This window comes from Prionailurus bengalensis, chromosome E3 (assembly GCF_016509475.1).
Source record: "Prionailurus bengalensis isolate Pbe53 chromosome E3, Fcat_Pben_1.1_paternal_pri, whole genome shotgun sequence".
Lineage (NCBI taxonomy): Eukaryota > Metazoa > Chordata > Mammalia > Carnivora > Felidae > Prionailurus > Prionailurus bengalensis.
Genome location: NC_057357.1, coordinates 36,422,306 through 36,447,313, shown reverse-complemented (window position 1 = coordinate 36,447,313; position 25,008 = coordinate 36,422,306). Strand labels below are relative to the sequence as shown.

Below are 25,008 nucleotides of genomic sequence, written 5' to 3'. Positions count from 1 at the left end.
CCTGCCACATTCCACAGACTTCACTTACTTTCTCTGACCCTCAGTTTTCTCATCTCACACATGGGAACAAAATGGGTGAATTTACTAAGTGTTCACGGTTTTGGCTAAAGGCTTAACATGTGTTATGTGAACTATCTCTACTGAATAACCCCAGAATGTAGTGGTTGCTATCATTATCACTCCCATTTTGACAGAAGGGGAACACATGGCTTGCACTGGTCACAGGGGATGTTAACAGTGTCCCCCCGCTCTGAAACCATTTCTCTGACACCAACTGAGTATCCTGAAGTTCAGTTCCATTTTGATAGCAACCACCTGGAGTTAGCACAGACCCCACAAGTTAAGGGCAAAATCCTTCACAAGACTGACCCTCTTTACAAGACCAGCGACACCCACAAATTTTGGATGTCCTCAAGGTGTCCATATTTTTGCCAGGCCAGCTACAAATTTGACACCTCCCACCACCCCCTCTGGTTCAACATTTTGCTAAAAATAATTCAATAGAAGTCAGGGATGTCCTGTACAGCTATTATAAAAATTTTGTTATAGATGATAGAAATAAACACCTAATGAATGGTCATAGGGCAAAGACTGGGAGGGTCCCAAGTATAGGAGCTTCTTTGTCCATGAAGTCTTGATGTGTCACTCTCCTAGCACATTGAGATGTTCACCATTTGGGATATTCTACTGAATAATGATGTCCAAAGTTTTGATTGGGATTTTATTATGTAGGCATGACTGATTAAATTGTTGGCCATATAATTGAATTTCACATCCAGTCCTGCTCTTCTCCCCATTGGTTGGCTGGCTCAAAGTTTCACCCTTCTAATCACATGGTTGACTTTTCTGGAGACCAGCCATCATCTTGGAGCTATCTAGGGACTCACTGTGATCCACCTCGCCTACTCCTTATCATCTTGCTCTCCCTCCCTCTTCACTGTGCTCCTACCTGGCTTCCAACAGCCCACCTACATTTCTTTGCCCAGTGCCTTTTTCTTGCCAGAGGTGGCTTTGCTCCCCAGGCAGCAGGCTGGAAGTAATGGGATTCACATCCACTGGAGACATAATAACAGAGAGGCAAAGAGATTTGCACCACTTTCACAGGGCAAATGAATAGAGCAGTGAGGATATGAACCCAGAGAGTCAGAATCCACTGCACTTTGCTCAACTGCTATATTGCCTCATTGGCTTAATAATACCTATTCCAATAATAAATCAGGAATGCTGCCTGTATGAAAGGAGACAGTAGGTAATGACAGCCACCATGTATGCAAACTTTGCTCTTTTATGCTTAAAACTCATTATTAGTAATGATAATAACTCTAAGGTCCAAGCACAGTAGTTCCTCCATTTAGGTAGCCACATGTCCAGAGGTGACCCTGAGAAAGGAGCCACCTTGCATGTGTATCTTGACCAAAGTGGTAATGTGCACATTTATTACTTCTGTTTTGTGTGTTCCCAATGAACACATGCCTTTGTTATTAATTATTCATCTATCTTTCAATATAATTTTAGATCTGGTGATAATTTCTGAATTTCTCTATTTATAGGAAACTTTGAACTTCATAAATATTAAAATGCCCTATTATCTGCATGCAGACTGCTTTTTCTATGGCCATAGAAATTATGCAATTATTACCAGAACTATTAATTAAATTTGAAAATAGATAAATAATGGATAGGAATGCTATTTATGAGTTAAAAATGAGAAGATGAGAATTATCTTCCATTCTGTCACCTTTGATGAGTCTAGCCTATATATGCTCTTAGCTTTTATTATTGAAAGTTTTTATGTTACTTTACATAAATAGTTGGTTATAAGAAATAAGTCTTGAATAGTCATCGATTTTCAGATGGAGGGATTAAAATTTTTTCTTAATAAAACAGTCAAAAAGTGGCTGTGTCACAATGGTCAAGTAGTAGGCAATTTCTATATTCTGCAAGTTAAAAACTTGAACCTTAATGCAGATAGAAGAAATCCCCAAGAAAAAAAGAACATGTTTGTTGGGAATCATCATGGGATACTTTCATAACCTCTCTATGAAGTAAATGAAATAATGTTCTCACAGATTTCCTCAGGTCAGACTCCTGGACCTCCTTCCTCCATTTCTGCCTTTAAAAAGATATTCTGTAGTTACCTCTGGCTAGTGGGGGATACTTGTTTGTTTAGCTCACAATATTGATGGACCCCCATGAGTCTTAAAATCACCACCATTTTGTCTTTCTACTGTATACTAAATTTGAGTTTCAAAGAGAAATTTTCACCAATGTCTGTGGAATCTTTTGGTTTTTACTGCGACCAAATGCATTTTACATTGTGGACCAACACTCACCTACAATATAGGTACCAACATTACACAAACAGTTTAGTGTGTTCTAATTTATGTCTCTGTAGAAGAAAATGCTGGCTACAGATGATCCTACTGACTTCATGACTGCTGAAGGTAGGCTTGCTAGCTGATTTAGTGGCTCAGAATCATTGAGTGATATGATTCATTGAGCAGGACCCCGGGAATGTGAACACAACGTGCTTACATGTGTGCCTTCCTGCATTTCCTGTTCCTAGAGAGTGGGCCTGACATAGCTACTCTCTCCTTGGATGGTTTTCCCGGTGCTGTCATGAACGGACCTTTGAAAAATTGGTAATTTTGAAAGAGAACTTTGTCATTGATGATGCTTCCTCAGATACTTCAATTTTCAAGTTATTTGAAAAATTACAAAGAACTGCATGTTAAGAATTTGTTACCACTCAGAAATTGACCTTTTGCTTTCCTACAGAAAAAGAAAATTGCTAAGTCCATTAGCAGTAGATAAAAAGAACATGGGACATTCTTGGTTAAACTTTATTAGTTTAGAAATGACAATTTCTGAGGTGCCTGGGTGACTCAGTCAGTTGAGCATCCAACTCTTGATTTCAGCTTGGGTCATGGTCCCAGGGTCGTGGGATTGAGCCCTGTGTTGGGCTCCAAGCTAAACATGGAGCCTGCTTACAATTCTCTCTCTTCCCACCTCTGCCCCTCTTCTGGGCTTCTGAACTCTCTCTCTCTTCCCCTCTCTCTCATTCTCTCAAACAATAATGAAATGCCATTTTCCATAATGACCTATTAATTACCTATTAATGACCTATTAATTACCAATGAAATTTGTCTTTCATAAAGAGTATTTGGAAAAATAAAATTCTCAGTTGGCTATCACTGCAAATGACTGTTTCCAAATACCAAACTTGTGTTTTTAAGGTGAGGACTTTTACTTTCACAGGTAATCAATGATTTGATTTGATTGGCCAAAAAGATAGTTGTGAAGGAATTCTAAACAGTGAAGGTTTCGACTGAGAGCAACTTTTTTGGAAAAATTCTAGGATCTTTTGGTGTGGCTACTTGATGTCCAGCGCCAAAGAAAACATTTATATTTTGATCATTAATTAATTAATAATCACCTATTTGTCAATCTCATCTACAACTCTGCACATCCAAGCTGGCCACTGACATGCTTCTTGTAGTTTCCCGGTACATGCTTCTTGTAGTTCATACCTTTGGGACAAATTAGTGTTCAATGGGAGCAGAACTGTGACCAGAAGAGCAGAGTGGATGAAGAAGTAGGACTGAATTGCTCCTTAGGGAAGTAGATGGGGAGCCGTGTCTTAAAGGAAGAATATGTGTCCCTAGATGGACACAGATAAGGAGGGAATTACAAGCATAGGGAATGATACGTGCAAAGGCAGGAAGTGTGAAAGTTCAGTGAACATAAAGATCATCCAGAACAGTGTGCAAAGGGGTGAGAGGGATGTGCACCCTGAGAAGTCAAGCACAGGCCCTTGATTGGACAAGGAAATTGTTGAAGGCTCTTTAAGTGGGAGATGATCTCATTGCATTTTGTGAAGCTTCTGCTGACAACAACCATGGATGGATGGATGAAGACATTGTTTCTAATATTTGCCTGAATTTATGAATCACCTAAGGCACTTGTATATATAACATACATACTTTATATGGGTATATGGTTTCTTAGTCCTCTTCTCTGGGACTGTGTGTATGGAGTATGTGGCATCCATCCCCACAAATGTGTCATGAGCATCTGTTGTGTTCCATTGTTCTAGACTGCACTAGTTGTGGGATTATGGCAGTGAACATAGCAAATACGGTTTAGAGGCTCATCAGTCTCACATGCTCATGGGAGGGAGACAGATTTAACAAGCAAACACCTAAATAAAGCAGATAATTTCTGGAAATGCCAAGTGCAAAGAACAAAATTAAGTATGGTGTAAATTCCATAAGGGAAGGAGTCTCATTTGACTCAAACTTGTGTCTCACCCAAATGTCTAGCACAGTGTCTTGCAAATAATAATGGTTATCCACAGTGAGTGCTTACTGTGTGCCCAACATCATGAATGCGCAATAAATGTCGTGCGTTCTCTCTTCAGAACCACTGTATAGGGCAGGGGTTGTAAACCAGGGTCAATTTTGTCCTTAAGGGACATTTGGCAATATCTGGCTGGAGATGTTTTTGGTTGTTACAAACTGGTAGGATGTCATTGAGTCCTACTAGCATCTGGTGCGTACAGGTCAAGGACAGTGCCAAACATCCTACGATGCACAGACTCTCCCCCATGGCAAAGAATGATCTGGCCCCAAATGTCTGTATTGTTGAGGTTGAGGATCTCTGCTGTGAAGGATGATATTGTTGCCCCCATTTTATGAAAGCACAAAAGAAGATTGAGGTGACATAAGTGATGCCTGGATGTGGCAGAGCAAGGCTTTTAACCCAGAGACCCTGACTCCAGACCGTGCCTAACCCTAATGATTGCAGACTATGTGAGATACAGGAATGCAGAAACGTGAATGGCCATCTGACAGCTAAGGTAGGGCCTTCAAATTCTTTTGGTTTGAAAAATGAGAAACATTTATGAAGATGAGTGCCAGGTAGGATGGGCTCAGTTTGGGGACCTTCGTTTAATCAGGAACTTGAAATTTGTTGTTTCCTTGCACTTGTCATGATATCCCATTGTTAGCACCTGCCAGCCTTGCCATCCTAAACTGTCGCTGCTATTTTAGAGACGCACCACAACAGGTGTGCCAAATACTGGGCCATTAGCGAGCAGTAATTCACCGGCATGAATATTTATCATCTCGTAACAAGACAACAAAAGCTGTGTCTACTTTTTAGAACAATGTGCAACAACGTCCTCAAAACCAAATTGTTTGAGTTTTTCATTTATGCAAAGGAAGAAGAGCTCCTCTGTAATTTTCCATTAGATGGTTTTTATTTTCTCAGCCTTCTTCACATCAAAACACAGCCCTGGCCAGCGTTTGATTTTATTGAGCTGTTGGATCACCCAATAGTTTATAGAGCTCAAGGCTCCAGTGATCAAAATATCCATTCTTATGTTGTTCTGGAAACCAGTCGCTTCTCCTTGGGGAAATGTCCAGACTGATGGAGAGGGAACTTTTTTCTTCTCACTCGTAATTTCCTTCCTTCTGCTCCTTCCTCCCTTCTTACTCACTTTGTTCCTTCTTTTTTCCCCCCAAGAGAACTATACTACAATTGAGCAAATGAGAAAATTTAGAAATACTTAAGGGTTGTGGAAAGCATCTTGTGAAGGAATGATTGCACATGTGATGTGCTAAGAACCCCAAACTAAAACCCGTGTGCTTTTAAAGGAAAATCTAAGAGAGAGAAGCATGGTATGTTTGAAACCCTCAGCATTCCTGACTGACTTGCTCTTCCTGCAGTATTTTAATGACCAGCGATGAGATAACTCATGATGAGATAACTTACAATATACGCTTATGAAATGCACACGTGGCAATGCTGGGAATAAGTGATTTGAAGACCAAATTAGTCTTTCCAGTCTTCTAAGAAAGTACTGATGGGTTCCCAATAAGTGTGTTTTCCATTTGTCTTCAGCTATCATTACTAACCAAGACATGCTCTTCTGTGCATGTTGTGTGATGATCATGTGTATGATGGTCCTTCCCCTTAAATTTCTGCCAAGCATTTTCCTTCTGACTCCAAAGTAATTGTGGGATTTTCTCCCTTTTTTGCCTCTCTATAGACTCTATAGTTGGCCAAATAAGAGTTTCATTTGGCCAAACATATATCTGTTTATTTGTTCAACAAAGGGAACAGATTTTAGCCTGTTCCTTTGCTGCTTTCTTTAGTTTGATGATACACACATACAAACTGAAACTTCTTGTAAGACAAGATGTGTGTTTTCCTGTTTAGGAAGTTTGATAAGTAATACCTAATCCATAGGAGGTATTAAAAACATATTTGCCAAATGAATGAATGAATGAATGATCAAGGTTAAATAAGGACTACAGGCCAAGACTTAAAACAAATTATACTGGGCACAAAGGGCTTCCTTTGGTTAATTACTCCCCTTATTACTGGGTAGTAATGGTAACTAACACTTGTTGAGGACTCAGTGAGCACTGTTAGGCATTATGTCATTTAACCTCATGAGAGAACCACTTTTATTTTCTCCATTTTACAGATGGATAATGGAGGCTCAGAGAGACTTCATGCCCAAGTATAGCTAGTGAGTGCCTGAGTCTGGATATAAACCCAGGTGGTCCATCTTCTAGCCACTTTCCTAAACTTTTCTCATTACAGTAACAAAGAATGGTATCTCTCAAGGAGACTTCCAGAAACTAAGGAACCATATTAGGAGCTGCTCTTTAGGGGAAGGTGTCTACTAATCTGGGGGCAATAAAGTACGGTGAAAAATGGTAGTTCATTATGATGTTATCCAAGAGGGAATTGGAATTCACATCATCTGTAGTTTTGGACAGTTGGTCATCTTCCTGAAACCTTGATAAGCTTTCCATTGTTGGGCTTTTGTCCAGTTTTTCAATATTACTTGCAAATCTGAAAGGATCCATATGTGGAAAAGAAAATTGCATTGCAATTGCAGGGACCAGTAGAAAAGTAATTTTGGAGAAAGAATATGGGCCTAGACCCTTCTTCTCCCAGAACCAGAGATCCTTGGCAGACCTTTCTCTGTGGTTTCTCCCCAATCTGGGCAGTGTTCCACCCATCTCCAGGGTTGTCTTTGCAGTGATCCACTCATTTCCCTTCAGCCCAAGGTGATTAAAACAACAAAACCTAAACTTTTGTCTAAACCTTCAATTTTCTAAACTTTAACACAATCTTTGACTTCTTTTGCAAGACACAACTTAAATGTTCCCTCCTTTTTGAAGCACTCCATTATTTCCTTATACTTCCTAAGTATACCCTTTAGTATTAGAAGTAAATATTTGTTATTCTTTGCTTCCTTGTGTAAGAATTACCTAGTGACATGTTAGTCCCCCTCTGTGTGAGCTCCTTAGAGCCTGGGACTCGGGTATGTCAGTTGCTTGCCTCTTCGTCACCTCCCTGTCCCTCTACATTGTGGCCACTCCATAAATATTAAAGGGATAGAGGGACAAGGAAAGAGCTAGGGAAGAAATGAAGAAGAAAAAGAAGCAAAAGTTAAGTCCAGGTACATTTCTACCAAATTTCTGGAACGAAATTCGTGAACAAGGGAGCCACTGGAGAATATGAAGCTCATGTGGGCCCCATGCCAATATCATTTCAGAAAACATTCAGATTGATGCTTTCCTGCATGCTTTGGGAGCAGACAGTGCACCTGTGCATCTGGGCTAGCTACAGGTACCACATCCTTCTCATTCTTCATAGATGACACAACACTTCTCAGCCATGTACTATATTTTGCACGCAGGGCACACACACCAAATTTTGCCTTGTTGAGCCTTTTAAACTCTTATTATCTCAGATTATGAAGACAAGCTGTGCAGGGTATAGGCATGATCTCAAACTGAGTTAATTGAAGGCAGAGGTCAGTTCAGTTTTCCTGGACCATCCATCAGTAAAAAGTTTGCTTGTTTAATGCACAGAATAAAAGAGTCAAAGTAAAGATGCAGGTTTCTCCTGAACCCTCCCATTTGGGGCTGTCAGGTAGATGTTAGATTTCACTGAGCTGTTAAAAATCTTAATGGATCCCACTGAGCTGTTTCAGGTTGTTTGTGACAATCACTTAATTTCCTTGTTTTGCAGCTAACAATGATTTTAATCTTCATTTCAAATTAATCACCTGAAGCCTCACTGTCCTTTTCTCCCATTGGCATGGCTGCTTTAGCTATGTGTCATCAATGAACAGGAGGATTTATTCCCTTTCTCTTCAACAGTCTAACAAAAACGTATCTTCAGCAAAATTATATATACAGTAATTTCTTATATATGTTAGAAATGCCTAGTAGCCAAGATTGGAAACACAGCAAGTTTGTAATAGTGATTTCCTCTGGGTGATTTGATTATGGAGGGGGGGATTTTTTTTTCCTTCCTTCTTTATACATTTTTAAGCTTTCAACATTTTCTATGATAAGCATGTATTATTTTTACAATAAGAACAGATAAATTAAAGAGTTGGTGTTTTTAAATCAAGGATTAACAAAGGAAATGCAGTCTTTGAGGAGATGTAAAGCTGGAAAATTTTCAACATTACAGAGAGGTGAAGAAAATCTCCATCAAGATAAAAGAGTGGGGTTGGAAAATTAGCTTGCAACGTGAAGAATGGTCCTTATTATAGATAATGCTACCGACAGCCAGGTTGATCACAGTTCTCAGTTTTAGCGCATTGGAGTTTGCTCATAGGCAAGTCCCCACCTTGTACCACTGATTATTTCCTTGCTGTTCACTTGCACCATTGACAGCCTTTGAACCAATCATGCTGCAGAGGCCAGAGAAATGAATCTCAGAGAGAGACAATTGGGAGACAAAGATGGGGGTGATGAAGAAGAAGATGTATTTCGCACTCTCCGATTGCTTTAAGTGTGTGTTGAACCTCACAGAGTGCAAGGAATAAATAGTGTTGTCATTTTAAAAGGCTAGACCTGCCTTCAAAGGCACTTTAAGCCTGAAGGCTAGAGGTTGGAAGGAGTCTTTCTTCTGAGGGTGCCTCGTTGTAGTAGGAATGTCTTCTGTCTTTGTATTTTGATTGTACTTTTCCTTAATGGCTAATTGCTCGGCAATAGAAAACATAATTTATCCTCCAATTTGTAAGTCAATCAAATGAAGTCTGGGTGTCAGCAAACTTGGAGATAAATGAAATTGGGATAAACATGAGAAGCCCAGTGGCATGTTGATGCAATGGTAGGAATCACGGGCAACCCGGCAGTGGCAGTGTTGGTTCTGGGTGTATCCTCTCCTCTGGGAGGGGTGGGGGAAGGCCAAGTGTCTGCTCCTTCATCACTCACTGTTCCCTATGGGAACAGGTGCCTGGAGTCCTTTGTGGACTGTTGTAGAAATAAAAGTGTGACGGATTGCGGTAAAAGAAAGAGTGTATTATGTGAACACACAAATATTTGCGTGTCTGAGGATGACATGGTTTTATTCAAGGAAGTTCTGCTTTTAAGGAGGTGATGAATTTTGAATCAGAGTTTTGTTGTCAGGGGAATCCTTCTTAGAAGGAAGGAAATGTACTTTTTAACTAGATTTTCAGCAAACTTTGACACATTCATTGCGGTCATGACTGTGGAGGTGGCTCAAATATATTTTGCATAATGTGGAAATAATACTGCATTCTGTTAGCTACCACCTTCCAGCACCACCATGAATGCCACTGGTACAGAAGGAAACACGGCTGCCGTAGATAACAAAAAGTCAAATGGGGTATACTTACCAACACACTAATCATCACAGAGAGACTTCTCTGTGTATCTAGTCACTGTGTAGGTTTATCTTGGCCCTGGTTAACCTCTATGCCACAGTTGTACTCTATAAACCAAGTTGGATCCTGGCACGTTATTAACCTATATCTCCCCCATCACAAACCCCATCTAGTATTCTGGCACCCCTCTTCCATGTCCCTGGTATTGACGACCTAGGCCTCTCTTTTTGTCTCACTTTTTCTTCTCCAAGGTCATTGCCATTCCCTTGCCTTCTGTTTCTCCCCTAAACACCCAATTTTCTCTGATAATAACCTCAATATTTGTCATGTATATCTGACCAACATTCTACCTTCTGACAGCTGCAAAGAAGCTTTTCAAAAATCTGGTAATAAATCAGTATCCCTGTAAGAGGTAAGCCTTCTTGCCACAGGTGGGAGGAAGGTAAAGTCCTGGAAGGAGATGCAGCAAACAGACAGCAACGTGCAGGGAGGTGGGCTGAAGGAGGCTGGCCTATCCAGAAAGCCAGCCGTGGAGGAAAAGATCAATGAAGGCACAGCACAGTACTGGTGGTAGGAAAGCCACGGGTTTAAAGGGAAATCAGATAGGAGGCCAAATAAGGAGCCACAATAAGGGATCCACACTTACTGTTAGTAACACAAAGAGAGTCAAGAACACAAAAGACTGGGAAGCAGGCATGCATTTGGGCAAAGCACCTGTGTAAGAAGTGCTGGGAAATCACAGTAAGGAGACAGTGTAAGCTCTCCCACACCTTGGTGGGCATCGTGCTGGAGTAGTGGGTTTGAAAGTCAAATACCAAAAGGTATTGAGACCTTGTATCTCATTCTACCAGTGTTTGCAATATTCCAGTTGTTCTCAGCAGGGGGCAGTCACACCCCCAGGGGGGCACGCAGCAAAGGACAGATGTGACAGTTGTCACAACTAAGGAAGGAATGCAACTGGCATCTAACAGGTAGAGGGCAAGGGTGCTGCCGAACATCCCACCATGAATAGGACAGCCCCTTATCACAAAGTATTTCCATCTCCAAATGTCAGCACAGCCTAGGTTGAGAAACTCTAGTATATATTAAGAAGTGTGTGTGTGTGTGTGTGTGTGTGTGTGTGTGTGTGTTCATGGGAGAAGGGGGTTATGACTTCGTACAAAGGTTTGTCCACAGCGATGTGCATTGCAGCATTGTTTATGTTAGTAAGAAATTAAACAACCTACATGTTCCACAATAGGGATTTGGAAAAAACACATTACTCTTTCTTTTCTTATTTGACAAAATGACCTTGCAGCCATTATAAGTGATGCCTAGGACAGTGTTTAATGGGATGGAAAAATGTCCCTGGGATACTATTAAATGGAATTAAACAGGTAAAACAACATTATTTACCAATTTGTATTTAAACCAAAATAAAACTATTTCTAGATATTATGTTTATTTGCATCTAAGTCAAAATTCAAAGTAGAATACAAAAAATAAGCAGTCTACCATATTAGGTATTATCCCTTGGGTGTTGAAATTAAAAAGGAGTCTCATAGGTTTCCTATGTGTTATTAAATACCTTCTAAATCCTCCACGATGAACATACGTAACTTTTATGGTGAAGGTAAAATGATGCATTTATCTGGAAAAAAAAATACTGTTTTTAAAACATGAAGTTGACATTTGAGAAGGTAGCTGAGCCAGGTGTTTTTTCCTAGGGTCTCCTTTTAGGTTGGTGAGGTGGACAAGAAAGTATTTCCGAATGCCAGAGAGGGAGGCAGGTGGGGTCAAGGAAGAGGTAGCATTTGGCTCTCATTTTAAGCGTTAGTGGCTGAGCTGGAAGAGGAATACTCTAAAATCATCATTTCCTCATTTAAATACTCCTGATCAAATTAACACCCTCTCCTGAATGTTCCAATTACATTGAGAATTGGGTGTAGCTTTAAATTTGCTTTTCATCCCACTCTCTGTTCTCACACCCTCTCCTAGGGTGGCTCTGGCTGGCTTGGGTTTAGGCAGTGTGGTGTGTGTTGTGTGCTGTGGGGGTTGCCCGGAGTTAGGCTGGCACACAGCTTCATGCCCCTACAAAGAAATAACAAGTTCATATCTGTTGCATGGGGTTCTTCTGTTGTTAGGAAAATCCTTCTGTTTTAAAAACAGCTTGATTCATTCCTGTAGCCATTTCTGTTGAGTGGGTTTGTTTTGTCTTGTTCATTCTTTCTGGTACCTACAGATCTAATGTTGTGTATACACACACACATATATACATATATATGTCTATGTAGACACACATACATACATACATATATATATGAGAGAGAGAGACACAAAGATATTGGAATGATTTCTTCCATTTTAGAAAGGGATTCAGAGTCTCTTTCCCTCTTTAGGGAGAAAGTAGATAATCACCTTAACACTTTTACTTTTTGTATTGAGACAAAATTTGCATATCATAAAATTAACCATTTTAAAGTGCACAATTCAGTGGCATTTAGTACCATCACATTCCCCCAAGGAAGATTAGTACCCACCCAGAAGTCACTCCCCAGCCCCCTAACTTCAGCCCCTGGCAATCACTAGGTGTACTTCTGTACTTCATTTTGCTGCCATTTGGAAACTTGCTGGCATTTTTAGTTTTATTTTAGTTTGCATTGTAGCTAGTTGTTCTCTTCATGAGATGGGCATGATGGGCACGCAAGGAGAGGGAAGGCTGGAGAGGGAGAGAGGAAGAGAAGGGTGGGAGGAGAGAGGAGGAGGAAGAGGGGAGTTTAGGAGTTAGAGAAAGCCAAGGTGGATTTTGAAGGAAAATCCAACCACCACACACACCCCAGAAAGGCAGAAACACTCGCGTATACCCATTGAGAACTTATCTGCTCTGAAATTCCAGGTGTGCCCTATCATCTCCGAGGAGGGTCCACAGAGGAAAAGTTAGGCCTGTCTCCACCACTGGGAAGACTCCAGCCTGGATTCCAGGGTCAGGTAGTAACGGGCTCTATCTCTCGGGGTGCCTACGCTTCCTGAGTGTTTGGGGGTCCTGTTGTGATCTCCACAGCCTTCCACTGACCTCCTGACACCAAGTCCCCATTATTATTTTGGCTTTTCAATTTTTTTTCTCCCTTCATAATTGGGTTTCTGTGATTCCACTGCAGATGATGGGGTGAACTCCAGATAGCCGAGTTATTATAGATTAGCCCTGCTGATATTGCAGCTTGGGAAGAGTCGATATGCTATATAGAATGACACGGAAACCTGATAACAATGGGGAAAGAGACTTTTGTATAAATCTTCTTAAGTATAGTGTTTCCATATTAAATCTTACAAAGTGAATGTCTGGCTGCATTGATGAATGTGTCTTCACTGATGGAACATGCCTCAGCCCTCCTGGCAGGCTTCCTGAGGACCCCAGGTGATAAAGCCAACCAGAATATTTCTTCATTATGATCATCATCTTACATTTACATTATTCTCCTTGTCACCGAGAACTCCAGACTCCAGTCTATAGGAAACTTTGTTCCACACATAAGTTGAAATATGTTCAGTGGTGCCAGGGATTAGCTCTGAACCCTGAGCACAGCCTCATTTGGGTGATTTTATGCCGTTCGAGTGTTGGTGAGGTTTGAGACAGGCTGACTCACGGAGTCAGCTGCTACGGAGAAGCACGGGGTGAAACGTAGACAGGGAGTTCATCAATTTGCCTTGAATGGTCTTCAGTTCTCCCTAACACCATAGTACAAATAATGGAAAATGTTCAGTAGGTATGGAGCTGCTGAGTGAAGTCTTTTCTGCAAACAACCTTCTCACAAACAATGATTCAAGACCCTGACACCAAGTACTCTGAGTGCATGTCCTGGTCCACACTTTATCAGTTATGTTTCTTAGAGTAAATCACTCTCTGTGTGTCAGTTTTCTCATCTCTAAAATGGGAGCATTTCTGGTACTTTATAGGTTTGAGGAGTTGATATATGCCAAGTGTTTAATACACACTTTACAATAAATTTGCTAGAATTATTACAATCATCATTGTCGTTATTACTGTTACTGTTATCTGGCAGCTGCTCAGGTCTTGAAATGTACAGTGAGGATAATATTCACTGAGCTACATAAATAAAATGCACGTGTATGTACACACAGTTCCTTGATATAATCATTTTTATTTTAAATATTACGGGATGTTCTATTTTTAAGCCAGATTGACAATTGGAAGTCTGAATTAATTCAACACACAAATTAAGCTACAATTGCTCATCATACCAGAGACTTATTAGCTTTATCAAAATATCATGTAGGAAGCAGTTAAAGAATGTTCTTAGATCACAGTGCATTTGCAACATGACTTGGTTTATGGGGACGCCACAGACACCCCCTTGTCTAGGAGGCACACATTTAGTGAGGTGCACCTGCTCAGTGTAGCTCACCTGGAAGAGTAGAATGCATCTTCACTCTACTGTTGTTTGGCAAGCATGCTTATTGTTGGGGGTTATTAAGGAGCTTATTCAGTTTATTAGTTATGAAATGTCATAGTGGCCTCTGGATTGCCAATTGTGGCTGGTGGGCTGGATTTTAATTATCATCAAGCAGTTGCAAATGTCTGAAATATGTCTGTGGAGAGAGCTTTGGTGGAGGATGGGAGAGAAATTGATGAGGAAGGTGTAGAACTTTGGGATCAGCCTTCCACACAGCCCTGGGATTGAGCCTGGCTCCTGATGGCCTAGGGCTCCATAGGGGCCCCTACCTGCCAGCCCCTTTCCTTACTGGATAATGTATTGTTGGGAAGTTATTTCTCATATTTACTCAATTATCTGCTTCTCTCTGTGTAGATTCTGATAGGTTCTGTAAACAGTTGTAAGTTCTAGTATTTTCTCAAGAGCAGGAGAAGCAATTCTTCATTAATTCATGTGCATGCATTCATATATTTGTTTATTGTTCAACAAGTTTTATTTCAATGCCTACTGGTGCTAGTTAAGTTTCTCAGCACTGTGCTGGATATTGAGGAATATGAAAAAGAGTGACACTCGGTCTTTATGCTTTAGAAACTCCAAATCTATTTATCAGGAGAGATAGATGTGTACAAATCAGAACTTGTACCAAAGGAAGGATGGAGTAAGGCTGCCTGAGCAAAAGGGCTTGGGCATACTTTATGGAAAAGGTGACGCCTGAGGAGAGCTTTGCAGCCCAAAAAGGAACTTCTCCAGGCAAACCAGGTGGACTAACGGGGCAGAGGGAAGGAGGGAAGACATGGCAACAGTAGGAATGGCACATGCAAAGGAACAGAGGCAGAAAACAGCAGGTGTGTTTGGGAGCTGCAGGTTCTGCTGACATGTGGAGGGTGAGGGCAGGTGCAAGAGGAAACCAGACAGGTAGAAGGAGGGTCACAAGCCAAGTGTGGACTTCACTTAGTAAGTGATAGAGAAACATGGAGAATGTGTACACAATGTTGAGTTTGCATTGTTGAAAGGTCACCCTGGCTGCACGGTGGACAATGCGTCAGGCAGGTGTAAGGTGAAAGGCAGGTTGTTAAGCAGCTTAAGTGAGGAAAGAGAGGTGTTTGAACCAGGTTGAAGGTGATGGGTTTTGTGGAGAGAAGCAGATGTTTTTGGATTATGTTAGGATGGAGAACGGAGGGTTCATGGGTATGGATATGGAACAGAGAATCAAGAATGACAGCTAGTTTTAGCATGGTAAGCCAGGTCTACACCAGGGCAACTGATGGAGGAAATACAGAAAGGCAGGCCTTCCAAGGCTTATGCAGAGTCATGGAGAGAGTGGCAGTGGTAATAGTTCAGGCCACTAGTGAATCCAGGAGATAGTATGTGGTGCTTTTCAGCAGCCAGACTGGGCATCTTACTAAACATTATGTGTGTGATCAGGGGTTAGAGAAGTCTGCAGACAGGTGTCAGGGGCACCTGAGGTGTGTGCAGGGGATCTAAAGGGAGGCAAGTAGGAAGGTGAGGTCAGGGTAAATACAGGCCTTAGATGCGTTGAGGACTTGGCAGGCATTGCAAGGACTTGGGCATGTAGTTTGGATGTAATGGGAAGCTGACCATCACAGAGATCTGAGCCTCTGGTCTATCTTTTACCCATTTTCTCATCTGTAAAATGGGGTTAATACTAGTAACTTGTAGAGTTGTGAGAATTTCAGGAGAGTTTAGCAATTATTTATATTGTATTGTATTATATTATTTATATTATACTTATTATGTTAAATTATATTGTATGTACATATTATATTTACCACCTGTACTAAAATCTTCAGTGAGCACAGGATTTACTGAGGAGTGACTTGATCTCACTTGTGTAATAAGATCCCTCTGGCTGTGGTTTTGAGAAGAGAGAAGAGGTCAAAGACAGAAATAAGGAACCCCATTGGGAGCCATTGCGCTGGTTCGGGTGAGAGAGGATGGCATCTTGGGACCAAGGGGGACTGTGGATGCAGCTAAACATGCAGGCTTTGTACAGATACAGCTCATGGGATTGGCTGGCAGAATAGATGAGAAGTCAGAGAGAAAGACAGGAGTCAGGAATAAGAATTGGGAAGCTTTGCTTTTGTTTTGCCTTTAACATTATACGTTGTTAGAAGGACAACTGACGGATCTTTAAAAAATGAAGTCACTATTTCACTTACTACCGCCAACAGACACTGCACAGTGGCCCCCATCTCCCTATTCTCCTGCCACTTTTCTCATGGGGCTCAGACCTGACTGGCAGGTGATGGGGCCCAGAGGCCAGTCTGTGAGTGAGGGAGACCTGCCGGACTCAGGATTTCTCATCCCTCCTTTTCTGGTTTCCTATGGCTGCTATACCAAATGATCACAGACTCAGCATTTTAAAGCAGTAAGAATTTTGGATATCAAGAGCTAAAACTTAAGTGTGAGCAGGCCTGTATTTCTTCTGGAGGTCCCAGGGGAGGATCCATTTTCTTGCCTTTTCCACCTTCTGGAGTCTCCCACACCCCTTGGCTTGTGGTTCCTTCTGTCTTCAAAGCACATTCCCCAACTCTGATTCCATTATCACATTTCCTTTTTCTCATATCTGACATCTTCTAAGCGCACCTGTGGTAACACCGTGCCTACCTAGATCATTTAGTTTGATATCTCCATCTCAAAATCCTTCATTTAATCACACCCACAAAGTTCTTTGTGCCATATAAGGTAACATATTTACCAGTTCTGGGGATTAGGATGTGGATATCTTCGGGGGGGGGGGGGAGGTGTGCATTATTCTGTCTACCACATTTCCAATGGCCATTGCTTTCTTACTCATTTGGGCTCCTTACCCACCTCTCTCTTTTCTGTGAGCATCAAGGCTCATTAGTATTCCTGCAAATGGGTCCAGCCCATAATTTTATCTCACATGCCTGATTCTCCCTTAGCCTTAAGCTGAGAACTATGATCTGTGACCTGTACGTTAATTAACCCATGTAACTCTATTAGTTGATGTACATTGTGCACGTAGTTTAGTGCTTGCCATATAAGAAGCAACTACAAATATAGAATTCAGTCTATTCTTGCAATCTATAAATATAATTTTGAATCATGATTCTGTCACTTTGCTTGTGAGTTAACTCTTGGTCTGTACCATCTGCAAATTTGATAAACCACATCTCTCAGGTCCTCATTCCCATTGTTGATAAAAATGCTTACCCAGAGACTCTGGCTTGGCTTTCCAATAGCTCATTGCCTGTGTGTTATATTTTTCACAGGAAGTCTACACACATCATTGCAGTTAATTCTTCTCTTCCAATAATTTGTGGCTAATCATTTATCATTCAGCATTTGCTAAGTCTGCTATGTGCAAGGAAACCCATGTCGATTAAATTATAAACTACAAACAGAAGACTTGCTTCCAGGTAGCTTAAGAATCCACTCAGAAGGTATGGACATTACACACATGGCTGCTCCATTTGTTACCAATCTGGGGCAAATGGGTGAATCAGTCATAAATCTAAGTCATGCCCACACTCCTTACCTTCTCTTTACAGTTGACTGAACACAATGCTATACTCAGTCTCAGCATTTCTCAGCCCATCAGTCTAGAACCTTAAATAAGCAGAAGAATTTGCTTACCGTCACTTTTTTTTAGTGAACCCATGTTACCTCCTGAGGATCACCCTTGCTCCTTCTGAGTGGTTTCAAGCTATCCATTAGCAATGTGCTGTAGAAGAGGCATCGGGCATCATGCTTAGCATTTCATGGTGGGTAGCATCCACCCTGGTTACACTTACCCAGTTCCACGTGTTTTACCTTCTCTCCTGTTAACCTGAAATTGCTCGTCAATCACTGTATCTAATTCTGCAGTCTCCATGCTTGCAAGACTTTATGGTACATGGGACACAACTGGCGAGTCCGGATTATTAATTTCAATTAGAGTGGGAGCTGTGCCTGTATGGCCGATGGTAGTCAAATAGTAGAGGGACTGATCTCAGATGTGCCATTTATCTAATTCCAATGTTACATAAGTTTATGATTTGTTTATGACACCATGACTTCTCTTGCCACCAGTCTTTTCCCCCCCCACCCCGAACTTCCCATATATGATAATTTCCATTCTCCTCATTGTTGTTTGTGGTTATTCTTGTGTGGAGAACGTTCAAAAAGCCAAATAGAATGGTTAAATCCTGCCCTCTCTTTCCCCCTGCAAACTTGATTTTCAGTGTATTACAGACAAACTCTTTTCTTGACTCTTGGAAACACAAGTAGGAGAACATGAAAATATGGCAAATGCTTTAAAAAAGAAATAAGCGCTTTCTCTTCTGGTTAGAAAGATAAATGTTGGTCAGTAAAGTTAAATAAATGTTATACCTGTTTTAAGAGAGGTATTGACTATGGGATGCAAGAGCTACCCTAATTAAAATTGGCTGTTGGAGTGGTAATGCAGTATCTTGAGTTGCTAGTGAAATTATTTTCCTTTTTTTTTTACACCTTCTTTATATTGGACTATGTTATACTACCAATAGCAGTAAACCCCAAATACCTGGAAGATGCAGTGTACTGCCCTTCACTGGCATCTTGAAGAAAACAAATATTTAACTCCCTCCTACATGTTGCAGAATTGCGCTTCTTCTAAAATGCACTTCAGGGGCGCCTGGGTGGCTCAGCTGGTTAAGTGTCCGACTTCGGCTCAGGTAATGATCTCCAGGTTTGTGAGTTCAAGCCCCACATCAAGCTCTGTGCTTACAGCTCAGAGCCTGGAGCCTGCTTCAGATTCTGTCTGTCTGTCTGTCTGTCTCTCTCTCTCTCTCTCTCTCAAAAGTAAATAAACATATGGGGTGCCTGGGTGGCTCAGTCGGCTGAGCGGCTGAGCATCTGACTTTGGCTTAGATAATGATCTCACAGCTGGTGAGTTCAAGCCCTGTGTTGGGCTCTGTTCTGCCAGCTCAGAGTCTGGAACCTGCTTCAGATTCTGTGTCTCCCTCTCTCTCTGCCCCTCCCCCCTCACACTCTGACTCTCTCTCAAAAATAAACATTAAAATTGTTTTTAAAAAACACTCTAAACAATTTTGCCAGTATCCTGCATGTTTTCATCTACTTTTTTAAAACTAGGTCATTAACTTCTCTTCACCAAATAGGTCCAAGTTTGAATATTGTTTTCTTTCAGGGAAACAATGGTCATCCCTTTATCTATTACCATAATTGCAATCAATTAATGATTTCTTTCTGTCATTACTTCTGTTAGACTGTAAGCTACTTGAGGAGAGAGTTGGTAACTCATATCCCCCAAGCCACATTGAGCACCTGCATTATAGTGGGAACTCAATGAATGTTTGTTGAATGAATGAAAATAGAAACAAAACAGCACATTCATTCTGAATAGTCAGGCTATGGGAAGAGTCACATTTGTGTAGGGAGTGTACAGAGGTCGTGGCATTTAAACAAACTGACAACGGGGAGGGGGGATTTATTACACATTTTCTCTCTAGTTGTGGGCACGATCCTGCTTTAGTCCCGCAAGCCCAGAAACAGAAATGTCTATTTTTGAGTTGCTATATATAGAGAGAAGAAACAGTCCCTCTGAATGTGGAGTTACTCAGTATTTTTGGCTCTTTGGCTATTTTCAAGGTTCTTCATCTGGACTTAAAAACCAAATTAATAGGCTATCGTTTCCTCTCATCTTTTACACAGACACTATTTTGGGAGCAGATACATCACCCCAGCCACATCAGTGAACAGACTGTTTTCACTCTTGTAACACGAATGGTCACCCAAAGCATCTTCTCTCTCATGCTCCAGTAATTCACTACTGACCTGCATTGACTTTATTTACTTTTATTAATTTAAGCTGAGTGAATTTTATTTTCTATAAGTGTCTGTGTGGAAGTAAGCACAGAAAACCTGTTTGTGCTTAACTCATTTTGTTTGCATCTTCCAAGCCCAAGTTGCTCTCTGGTTTTGGTTTTTGCTTAGTTGTAAGTTGTGCTTGATCAGTGTCCTCAGCACCGAATTTGACAACTAGAAGTGCTTCATAACTCACTGATGCCGTTTCAGCCCCATTTATTAGGATTGCCAGGAATTGTCCTTCTTTTGGAGCCACAGACCAGCCGTTTCTGTAGATGGTATGTGAATGAGACTCTTCAGACAGGACAGGGAAGCTTCCAGCCTCCTGATCTGGACTCTTGAGTCAGGAAACTGTGACTGGGCCCAGTTCCTCTGCTGTTAACTCCGGGGGAGTGCCTGGGTTAAGAGAGCTTCTGTTTATACTGATGTCTCATCAAAAACCATGCCACTTATGAATTCCCATCATTGTCTTTGATAAACCCAAGTTGGAAGGAAATAAAAAAAGACTCTCACAATCTACTAACTGCTAGTTATCTAATAGCTAGAATTTAATAAATGCCACACATTGTGCTAAATGCTTCACAGGTATTATCTTAGTTTGATCCGTAGACAAACGTGTTTGAGATATATGTTTGTTCCCCTTTTAAAGATGAGGAGTGTGAGGCTCATAAATGGTGACTTTTACCTGTTCAAGCTGCTCAGCTTATAAGGGGTGAAATTTGGGATTCATACCCAGACAATATGGTTTCCATGCCTTTCTCCACAGGCTACTGCTTCTCAGCTTCAGGAATATGGCCAGAATGCTATGTGAAGTTCTGTAAGTTAGTTCTTTAGACTATCCAGGTTTCATAGTAGGCTGGGATCCTTAAGAGTGAATTGCTTTCACTGTTTTTAATTAACCTTAGGACTTTCCTCGTGTATCAAGTTTCTTACAGTCCCTTCTCCTGCTCTAACTTCTTAAAATCCTCTGAGTTGAGGTTGGTGTTATTTGGTCACATATGAGGAGGTCAGAATCAAGAATTAGATGTTTACGCATTCAGTAGAGATTTATTGAGCACTATACAAGAGCTTCAGCTTAGGTGTAAGCAACTCAATGACGACGAAGCATGGATTGTACCCTCAAGGACCCCAGGCATCATGTTACACTCCCCACTGTATCTGCAGTTCTTAGCACTGTACATGGCTCTGGGTTGGTCATTTGTAAATACTTACTAAGTTTCGCAACTGATGATGTGGCCAGTGGATGACTATTGGTGAAGGGCATGTTTTCTTTCTTTCTTTTTTCAATTTTTAATTTTTTTTTTGCTGATTGTGACTTCAAATTCTGCACTCTTAGAACATTCTGAGCTTCTGTAGGTTTGAGAGGTATCCTGGAAACTGACCCCAGATGAAAATTAATCCTGCCCATTTTTATAGGAAAGCTGTGTTATAAAAACCCATGTGTTCAAGGGCAGCTAGGTCCTACCCGAGCCCGCCAATGCCTCTTGCAGTCTGAAGGCTGTGTTCTCATTGAGGTCAGCCACGTACTAGGAAGGAGGATGAGACTACAGGACGGTCAGGGCAGATAGCACATCCTTCAGTCTCCGATGAAAGATGCAAATGAAAACCGCCGTCATGAAGGTATAATCAAACACCATCCACCCACGTTAATGTAGATTGTCAGGACAGCCAACCTCTCCTTCCCTGGGAGTCTGACAGGCGTGATTAACATGCTGTGAGCTCGGCAGAAATCGCTGTGGCTCTTACCTTGGGCTGTGCCTCTGCTTAGGCCCTGAAGAAATGTCCAGGCAAGTGATGGGATTGTGGAAGAATGAGAGCCATCCACTGCCTGCCTCCAGCCCCTGCCCTTTGCATATTTGGCTGGCCAGGTTATCCAACTTGTAATTTGGTGAGGGGGAGGTGTTGACTGGAGCTCAAGGCAATATACTCTCCCTGATTCTTTCACAAATTGTTTCCCCAAACCACTATTCTCCTGAGTGTGTCTCAGAACTACTTTCAGTTGCTAAGCAACCCACAAGCAGCTCCAGCCGACAATATTTCATAGACGTGTAGGCATGTTATTTGGGGGTGCTTCCCCAGTCTCCCTTTCCCCCAGAGCTACCACTTCCCAAGCTCCTGCCTTCTGTTTTGCATACATGTCTGAATGGACCAAGGTGAACATCATCTGATCCAAGTGCAGCTCACATGTCACCCAGACCACCAGGTCAATCTGATTCCCTCTCAAAAATTTCAATGGAGAGATAAGAACAATACTTAGAAAGTGTTGAACTAAAACATTGTGTAAACTTGGGACTCAGGTGGCCATGTTCAAATACATGCATGTTGATGAACATGCAGAAGCAGTTAGTCCACAGCATGAAGTAGGATATTGGAGAGGAGAGGAGGGAGAGGAGAATCCTGGGATGTGAGGGAATATGGAGAGTACGTGTCTCATGTCTGCAGGAAAGTTGGGCTGACCTGTATTTGAGGTTTGTCTGGAAGAATACGGGAGAGGTAAGGGGCTGGAGGGCATGTGCCAGGGAGTAGTTTATGCCTTGGCCTTTGGCATTTAGGCTGAGAAATTTGGAAAGACAAGATACGTGATATTAGTGGTAGGATCAAGGGTCTGGAGACATCAACAAGATTGGACAAGTGTGGTAATGAGCAGAATGAATGACCTAGAAAGATAGAAAGTAACACTCGGAACCTGAGATCCTTAGGTTTCAGAGGTGGTAAGAAGGTCACGGGTAGGTCCATTCAGTATGTGATTGAGGCAGAGTAAAGGATATTAATTAGAATTAATGATGGGAAAGACATGGGAGGCCAGAATGTTGGATGGTGACCAGTCGTGGTGGCTCAGAGGCACTAAGCCAACTGCTAATGTCACTGAGGGGGGATGACTGGGGTTGAGTGGGTGGCAGCCATGTCAGTGAGGGGGGATGACTGGGGTTGAGTGGATGGTAGCCGTATGGTGGGATAGGTTTAATAAAGTCTGATGACATGTCTTTCGAGTGAGCCAGGATTCTGAAGGAAGAAGGGGAAATAAATAGGACTCAGAAGTCCTGAGGGAGCTGGTTGTCCCCTGTGTATGCCGCTTCCTTACAGTCTTGTGCTGGACTCTCTCTCTCCAATTCTGTGCTTGTCAGCTTCATTTTCTTTCATTTCTGACTGCCTGTCTTACATAGCAAGAATGCAGCCCCAGTTTTACATTTCATAGCTTTGGCCCCTGGAGAAAGATGGACTCAAAGCTCTGTCTCGCTCCAAGACTAGGGAAGGGAGTCTTGATACATACTCTTGATTCAGCCACTGGTGGGCAGGTGTGGATCATATATTACCAGTAGGGTGACTCTCTGTCAATAGGGTTAATTCCTAGAAAGATTCTATCGGCTGACAATTTCACATGTTTGCAGAACAACTTTCAAAAATTGGCCAAGCAATTCACAGGCTTGGTCTACAAGTTCTTTGGTTCCTTAAGGCTAATTATCTACCAAACTGCTCTCACAAACTGCCAAGTGATAGAAACGGTTAATGCTGTCCCACCGTGAAACATCTGGGTGGGAGAGCAGGGGACAGGGGTTGACTTTAGTGGTAGCCTCTCAGAAGGTTTCCTGTGTGGCACTTCAGTGCTTTAAGAGGTAGCATTTAAAAGAGAGTGATTGAATATTCGTATTTATAGTTAGAAATGAATACTCTTCTGTTTTTCCCCTAGAAACCCTCTTAATGAATCCTTTTTTTTTTTAGATATGCAGAAGTTATTGAAAAACGAGTCTCCTTTTGTCTTTGAAGTTCCCAGCAATTCAAGCTTTGCTTCCATGATGTGTTTTCACATACCCACCCTGCTTCATTAGGTAGACATGGCTGGGAGGGCATTTTTTAACAGAGGGGTTCTCAAATATTGGAATCCAATAAAAAGACACATTCCTGAGTCCCACCCTCAGAGCTTCTGATTCTGAAATGGGTTCCAAACATCAGTATTTGGAACAAGAGCCTGGCAATTCTGCAGGACAGGAAAATAGTGCTTTAACATTTCATTAGAAAGGAACCTGGCAACCAGTTTTCAGTCCCTGGATTTCCCCAGAATTTTGTCACGTGGTCTTCACATAGATATGGGCAAGCCGTTGTTGGTTCTTGTATCCACATCAAGAAAAGTTGTATTCATGTTATGCCAAACCCTGTCCAACTCAGAAGAAGCGTGAAGGCCTCCTTTTCTTCCTTTCCTCCTGCAAAATCCCCCATCCTACCTTCTCATCCCCCCACTTCTTTCTACTACAACAATGAGAGAAAAACTGAAATAAACAAAAATGTTCCTTCTTTTATGAAAAGGTTCCTTCTGCTGCTAATCTTTCCATCCTCCCCACCCCCATCCTAGTCAAGTATGCCTTGTTTAGGAGGTTTTGCATTGTTTTGCTTTTTCCTTGTGAAGCATTTATCCCCAGAAACTCTCTAGTGCACAAGGACCTTTCTGAAAATCTCTCAAGGATGTAAGCAGGAGCCTTAACAATGCTTGAAAATGCCCAGTGTGCTCAGTAACTTCTCTCCCACAGGTAAAGGACGTCCTCACAAGCTTGTAGATGAGAGCCTCTAAGATGCACTTGTTACCAAGGACACAATTTTAATCAGTGATTTGTAAAGCTGAAGTGATAGGGGAAAATGTTCCTTCATTTATTAATTCATTCTCTAATTTGTGTCATCCGTCATCCATCCATCCAACAAACAATCCATCTACCTATCCAGTCATCCATCCATCCATCCATTCATCCATCCATCCATCCAGTTAATGCTATTGAATGCCCATGTATCTGGCTAGAACCAAAAGTGATTATTTGAACAGTGTTGACACTTAAGAAACTCCTGGTGTAGTGGTAGAAACATATACGTAAACAGATTGTGTATAATGTATTGGTCCTTGGTAGCAGAGATACTCACAAGGTATCATGTGAAGTGAAGAAGGTATTCTGCTCTCTCAGTCTCTCATCTTAGTGTGGACCACAATTAAACTCAAATGTGCGTTTCTTTACTTGGTTTTTCACTTTCCCCAGGCACATTGTAAACTCCACAAAGCAAGGATGGCATCTTCTTTATTCAACATGCTTCCCCCAGTAC

General features: G+C 41.6%; 1 protein-coding gene and 1 pseudogene across 19 annotated transcripts in view; both read left to right on the top strand.

Annotated features, from left to right (window-relative positions):
* RBFOX1 (RNA binding fox-1 homolog 1) overlaps positions 1–25,008 on the top strand; it is a 1,791,866-nt gene that overhangs the window by 658,197 nt on the left and 1,108,661 nt on the right. The gene's annotated exons all lie outside the window — the stretch shown is intronic.
* Positions 1–25,008, top strand: part of LOC122472044 — a 118,065-nt pseudogene that overhangs the window by 65,595 nt on the left and 27,462 nt on the right.